Source organism: Octopus sinensis, linkage group LG10 (genome assembly GCF_006345805.1).
Source record: "Octopus sinensis linkage group LG10, ASM634580v1, whole genome shotgun sequence".
NCBI lineage: Eukaryota > Metazoa > Mollusca > Cephalopoda > Octopoda > Octopodidae > Octopus > Octopus sinensis.
The window spans coordinates 22,843,856-22,851,355 of NC_043006.1; the positions used below are offsets into that span (position 1 = coordinate 22,843,856).

Sequence of the window (7,500 nt, forward strand, 5' to 3'; positions counted from 1 at the left end):
CTCTTTTTACTTGTTTCAGTCATTTGACTGTGGCCATGCTGGAGCACCGCCTTTAGTCGAGAAAATCGACCCCAGGACTTATTCTTTGTAAGACTAGTACTTATTCTATCGGTCTCTTTACGGGGACATAAACACACCAGCATCGGTTGTCATGCGATGTTGGGGGAACAAACACAGACACAAATGCATATATACATACATATATACAATGGGCTTCTTTCAGTTTCTGTCTACCAAATCCACTCACAAGGCTTTGGTCGGCCCGAGGCTATAGTAGAAGATACTTGCCCAAGGTGCCACGCAGTGGGACTGAACCGGGAACCATGTGGTTGGTAAGCAAGCTGCTTACCACACAGCCACTCCTACACCTATTTGGGTAAATTTTATTTCATTCTATCCTCTGAAATTTTGTTACTTATTGTAATCATACAACATGTGTACTACATACACGTGGTACATACCTCTATGTGTATACAGTGTATATATACATATATAAGTATATTCACACACATACACATGTAAAAGTTTGGTTGTATAAGTATGTGCAAATGACCGTGATTGTGTTGTATCCTTTCTATGGGAAACTTAAAGCTACTTCACAGACACACCTGTACCAGCTTTAAACCTGTGCAAAATCCGGTATGATCAACTATGCAGTTAAGAAATTTGGGTTACTTATTCAAAGGGAAAATGCTTTGTATAGTTGACATTAGTTATTTTGCACTTACTGGTGAGCGTGGAATAAATATTTCGGGCTTGTCAGTGAATTGAACAATCAAATATCGACTGTGGGAAATCATACATACAATTATAAAGGTGTATATACAAATTTAAAAAAAGGCATTCACATTTATTCTATAAATATATTTTATTTATTCTTATTTCTTTATTGCCCACAAGGGGCTAAACATAGAGGGGACAAACAAGGACAGACAAAGTGATTAAGTCGATTACATTGACCCCAGTGCAAAACTGGTACTTTATTTATTGACCCCGAAAGGATGAAAGGCAAAGTCGACCTCGGCGGAATTTGAACTCAGAACGTAACAACAGACGAAATACCGCTAAGCATTTCGCCTGGCGCGCTAACGTGTCTGCCAGCTCGCCGCCTATGTAAATATATATATATATCACCGTGATCACCATGAGCAACCAGGCTATCAGATGTTGCTACGCATCACTGGTCACAATGCGCTTCGCATTGTTTTAGCCTTCAAATGACGCTACCCCGCTGGCTAAGCGAGCAGGCCAACAGAAGAAAGAGTGAGAGAAAGTTGTGGCGAAAGAGTACAGCAGGGACTTGAAGTAGATAAAGCTATAGATAATAGCAAGTAAATATTCGGTTTAAAAAAACCTTTGGATAGAAAATGTTGAAGGCTGCCTGTGAAAGAAGAATATACATGTATATGTGTGTGTGTGTGTATGTATAGAAAGATATCCCCTCTCTCTCTTTCGGAGAGGCACTGAGCACCTACACGCACATATACACACATGGCAGTAACTTCCACCTACCGAATTCAATCACAAAGCTTCGGTCAGCTCGGGGCTATAGTGGAAGACACTTGCCCAAAGTGCCACGCAGTGGGACTGAACCCGAAACCATGTAGCTAGGAAGCAAGCTCCCTAACCACACACATATATATATATATATATATATATATTATATATATAGTACATATGCTTGTGAATGAACTATATTTGCCAGCATAAAAGACACTTTTTTCACTTTTAAATGTATCCAAAAATTGCCTTGCATCTAATCCAGAAGTATTACAAGTGGGAGAATGAGTATTGAGGTCATGGAAACCAATTGAGCATAAGTCTGCCAGGTAAAATAGTTGTTAATATTTGTTGCCAACAGGTAACAAATATGCCAGAAAATATGGTATATCTATAAATAAATATAAGAAATTGCATATATGCATTTATTTTAATGTTCAATTTCATGTGTTGAGGTGCTTAAAGCTACTTAAAATATGAAGCTTTAACTTACAATTAAGTCAGTGCTCAACCATAATTTTCTTGCTTTTTATGTAATAAAATACGAAAAAGTGACCTTCAATTAGTCACCCTCTCTTCTATCCACTGTACTATGATGTCAATGTAACTAAGGATGGCAGTTCCACGTTTTCATTCAGGCATGGGTTGGACAGATCATATTGGTGTGTAATTTAGGTTGGTTTCTACAGCTGCATTCCTTTTCTAAATGCCAACACTGTGTGGAACCAATGCACATCTGTTCATACAGACATACATGCATGTATGTGGCTGTGTGCACAAATACATACACTTGTATACATTCATGTGCAAGCATGTGTGTGTTTCTATATACACAGGCACAGGCATGGCTACGTAGTTAAGAAGTTTGCTTCGCAACCCATGGTTTCAGGTTCAGTTCCACTACATAGCAAAAGCTTTCTGCCACAGCCTACCGTCAACCAAAGCCTTGTAAGTGGATTTGACAAATGGAAACTAAGAGAAGCCTGTTATAATATATATGTGTATAAGTATGCACATGTGTATGCATGAGTGTGCATGTACCACTGTGTCTTGATATTATATGACCATTGCAAGCAAGTGCCACCATCGTACAAGAGACACTGTTCATTTCCAGTTTTACATGGAAACATGTTTGGTTAATGGAAAACATTACCTAACTGGGAAATATGTGAGGATTGGTGATAGGAATAGCATTTGACCCATGGAAATGGATTCTTTTATTCATTTCAGCCATGCAGCTGCAGTCATGTGGGCACCACAACAGTTTTGCTAACCCTAACCCAAACCCTAATTTCCTCAGGGTGGAAGGGTCTCACATCATCACTTCTGTATGTGTCTTTGTCCCAGATGTTGGGTCATTTGGTGTATGAGGGAATTTGATTCTGCTGCCCTCATCCGTACCTCATGCTGGGCCATTGGTTCATCCAGAATTGTGGAGAGGTGGATGTCCAGTTCCATTTTCAAGACATCTTTGTCAACATTATGTAGAATTCTTAATTTTTATGGCAGGGCATTGAAGAGCTTGTAGGCCTTTGAACCCCAGGTTAATGCAGTACCTGGTCCTGAATTTAAATGGCATCTAGTTCTGGCATTTGTATTAGATTCAATGCCAAAATTGGATACTAGCTCTTCTAGGGTTTTCCATATGTAGATCATTACTTATATATATATATATATATGTATTTCATTTCTGAAGCTCGAGTTCAACTATATATATATATATATTATATATATATATATATATATATATATATATATATATATACTTATGCTATTTGAGTCGGGTTTTTTTTTATATTTTCTCAATTATTATCTAGATAGCATAATAGATTATTTCAAATGTCTTTGAAATGAAAATTAATGTACCAAATCAGCTTCAAAGATAGAATGGAACAAGATTCTACAGGAATGGTGAAACAAGTTTAAATGAGACAACTATCAGAACTTTAGAAACAATTGAAGAAGAAAAAGAATGTGCGGTAAGATATTTGCTTCCCAACCATATGGTTCCAGGTTCAGTCCCACTGCATGGCACCTTTGGGCAAGTGTCTTCTAATACAGCTTTGGGCCTTGTTAGTGGATTTGGTAGATGGAAACTGAAAGAAGCCTGTCATGTATACATGTGTCTGTGTTTGTCCCCCCATCACTGCTTGACAACCAGTGCTGGTTTGTTTAAATCCCCATAACTTAGCAGTTCAGTATAAGAGACCAACAGAATAAGTACCAGACTTAAAAACACATAACTAAAAGATCCCCAGCATTGCCTTAGTCTAATTTCTGAAATAACTAAAAGATTAAAAATAATCAATAGAATTTCAATAAGTTTAAAAACATACATCATAGATATGTTTAGCAATATTATAGAAGTAAAGGGTAACGTTTCTATTATTCTAGATAAAAGATAAAACAATTGTTTTAAGTATTCTTTGTGCGTATATATATGTGTGTGTTTATTAATATTCTTTCTGATTTTGGAACAAGGCCAGCGATTTTGAGGGGAGGGGGAAGTCGAGTACATTGATCGCAGTGCTCAACTTGCTCTTATTTTATCACTCCCTCAAAAGGGATGAAAGGCAAAGTCCACCTTGGCAAAATTTGAACTCAAAAGGTAAAGATTTCGATTTGATTGGTGAATAGTAGAACTAATCTACTTTATAAACTGATGGACGACAGCACACACACACACGCGCGCGCGCGCGCGCGCGCGTGTGTGTGTGTGTGTGTGTGTATGGTTGTGTGATAAGTTTGCGTCCCAACCACATGTTTTTAGGTTCAGTCCCACCACATGTCACCTTTACTTCTACTATAGCCTCAGGGCCAACCAAAGCCGGATCTTTTCGGTTTGAACGGCAGTTTTTAACATAATTTCTAGGTAACTAAAAAATTTTAAACTTCGTATACTGGTAGAATGTGTTTATAAAACATCTTTTTCTCTTGGCTTTATTGAGAAAATTCTATAGTTTGTAAGATATTTGTTGTTTTTTTTTCTTCAATTTCTGCAATTTCATCCAATCACTGACGTCTATTGAGGTAAAAACATTGTGTGCCGTATGAATATGTCCCTCGTTTAAGAAACAGATTGGGTTTATTTATATTTGTAAAGAAAAAAAAGATACCCTTCCCCCACCCCTAACCCTAAAAGAGATTGAAATGCAATAGATCGATACTAGGGTCATAATTATGGGTGACAATTTCATATGACACCGCTAGAAAAACTGCCGTTCAAACCGAAAAGATCCCAAGGAGATACCAAGCTTAAAAAAAAAAAGAAGTACTGGGGCCGATTTGTTCGACTAAACCATACAGGGCGGTGCTCCAACAAGACCGCAGTTAAATGACTGGAGCAAGTTAGATAGAAGATGTGCGCGTAGGTATGGATATGCGCGCGCGCACACAGATATGTGTATACACACACATATGTACACACAGATATGTCTATACACACGCACACGTGCATAGACAGACACATGTATATATACACACGTAAACACACAGTCAGACATACATACTCTTAATGAGATATTGACAAAGCAGATTATTGTTAACTAAAAGACCTCGTCCTAGTGATTACAAACAAAGCGGCTTCCATTGTAGAGGTATGGAAATGAATAAGAGAATATAGGAGAGGGGGGAAAAGGAAGAGCAAAAGAGAAAATGTATGTAATCAAAGAGAGAGAGAGAGAGAGAGTGAATAGGTGGCTGTGAGAAGAATGGAAAGAGAAGAAATAGTGAGTAAATGGGAGAGGAAGGGGAGGGAGAGAAGGTGGAGACGGAATATGACGTAAGAGTGAGAAGAGGTGGAGGAAGAGTATAAAACCGCAAGTCGCTACCGACTAAAAACGTGCGGCGAAAACACGTGTTGAGTAAAATAGGTCGATTGAGTTGAGATGATATAATTATGAAGGTGGAGATGGAGGGATGGTTGACTGCAGTAAATATTGCAGACAATTTTAAGAATCAAAAACAACGATTCTAGCTTTGGATATGTATATATATGTATTTATATAAATAAGGATAAGATCGTTAATTTAAAAATAAAACGATTTTATCAAGTGGTCAGCTTGGAAGGAAAAAAATAACCTTCAAAGGTAATAATTATTAAAATTATAAATTAGGGTATCTACGAGATACCACCATGCTGAAAATAGCAGCCATGATCTGACTCTAAAACCACCTTAATTGTCCATATATCAACACAGAGAGAAAACAAAGAGACAAGATGAGGATAAAAAATAAAATTAAACTAATTTTTACTCGAAAGAATGCTCCCTCCCCATATATATATATAGCTTTGATCACCTTTCTCCCTAGTAATTTACCTGTCAATTTCTTTCAAACACACAAAAACACACGCATGTTTATATTTAGACGAAGTATATGCAGTAGAGAAATGTCAAGATGCACACATATACATAAGTAATTCAGCCGCCGAAAGAGACTGTATGCTAGAAATAGCAACCAAATTTCTTTCAAATGAAAAAAAAAAAAGGAAAAAGGAAGCACCTATTCGGTTCTAGCAGGAATACACGTGTAGATAAATAACCACAGCTGAATGTGTTAGATTATAAGGTTTGACAGATCAGGGATGAGGAACCGAGGGTTTAATAGGCGCATACACGAATACAAATACGTCTCGTAATCAATAAGAACGAATATGCAGGATTACATGTACCTATATACAAATAAATTATATTACTGGAAAAGTGGAATTGAATTATAAATGACAATGAAAAATAATATCGAGGAGAAATCTGTTTTTAAAAGAATATCATTAATAAAAACATTACCGTCGCACCACGGATATATATATATATATATATATTAATCAATTTAGGGTAGCAAAAAATTCAGTAGAAAAAATTTATCGCTACCAGCGGCCTAGTGGAAAAGAGAAAATAGTCAAAGACTAAATATGTATAAATATAACAATTTAGGAATGGCCTAAACAGGCCATTCGTCCACCAGAAAGAGCAGCCAGAACTCCAACCGCCAAGTAGTGTAATTCGGAAATAAGGTGAAAATTTAAAAACATTTACCCTAATTCATCTTTTATACGATGCATCGTTTCAGTGTCTTTAATGATAGACCAGCTTAATTAAATTAAATTAAGCTAGTCTATATATATATATAATATATACACACGGGTTTCATATATTAAAACAAAATTATATGAATAACAAATATTCTAGATGTTCGATATGCAGAATTGCTACTGATTGCATCAAAAGTGTAATAGATGAGTGCTTTAGAGACACTTGTAGCATATATGTATTCTTCGGATAGATGCAGCATGAAACGATGTGTGATGGAATTATAGGTAGGTAGGTAGATTCCACGATCTACCCTCGTACCGGTTTTATTAAATGTAACTGGAAATCGAACAGAGGAAATGAGAATTTACCAACATAAATCTATTGATAATACATTTCGCCACATGTATATATTATATTATATTTTAGGAAGTATATGGTACGCTACGATATTATATAAGATAAACACACGCGCACGTATATTGCATGACAATATAAATAAAAATACGTCTGCTCAGTTATCGTATGTTTTGCTGACTTACGAACAACTGATTGTGTGTGTGTGTGTATGTGTAGATATATAAAAGGTATACACATATTTGAAAATCATCGTCCATAAAGCGCTTAACTATACAGCTAAGCGCTTTATGGACACGCAACCGAGAGCAACCTCCATAGACCGGCCACAACTATTTTTATCTAAAAAAGAGCAAATGATTTTAGCTCAAAAGAGAGCATAGGATTGGTTAAAATTCGAAAAATTAAACTACGTTAAACAAACGAATTACAAATTTATCAAGAAAGCCAAGTGAAAATAATGTTTTCTTTTGCCACATTCTACCAGTATACGAAGTTTTAAAGTGTTTAGTTACCTAGAAATTGTGTTGACATCTGGCCTTCAAAAGGAAAAAGATCCAAAAACTCTACTGTTCTATAACTTAGAGTGTGCTTCTCTTTCGGATTTATGATT

General features: G+C 36.3%; 1 protein-coding gene across 2 annotated transcripts in view; it reads right to left on the reverse strand.

Moving 5' to 3' along the window:
* LOC115216713 (protein timeless-like) overlaps positions 1-7,500 on the reverse strand; it is a 47,615-nt gene that overhangs the window by 39,777 nt on the left and 338 nt on the right. The gene's annotated exons all lie outside the window — the stretch shown is intronic.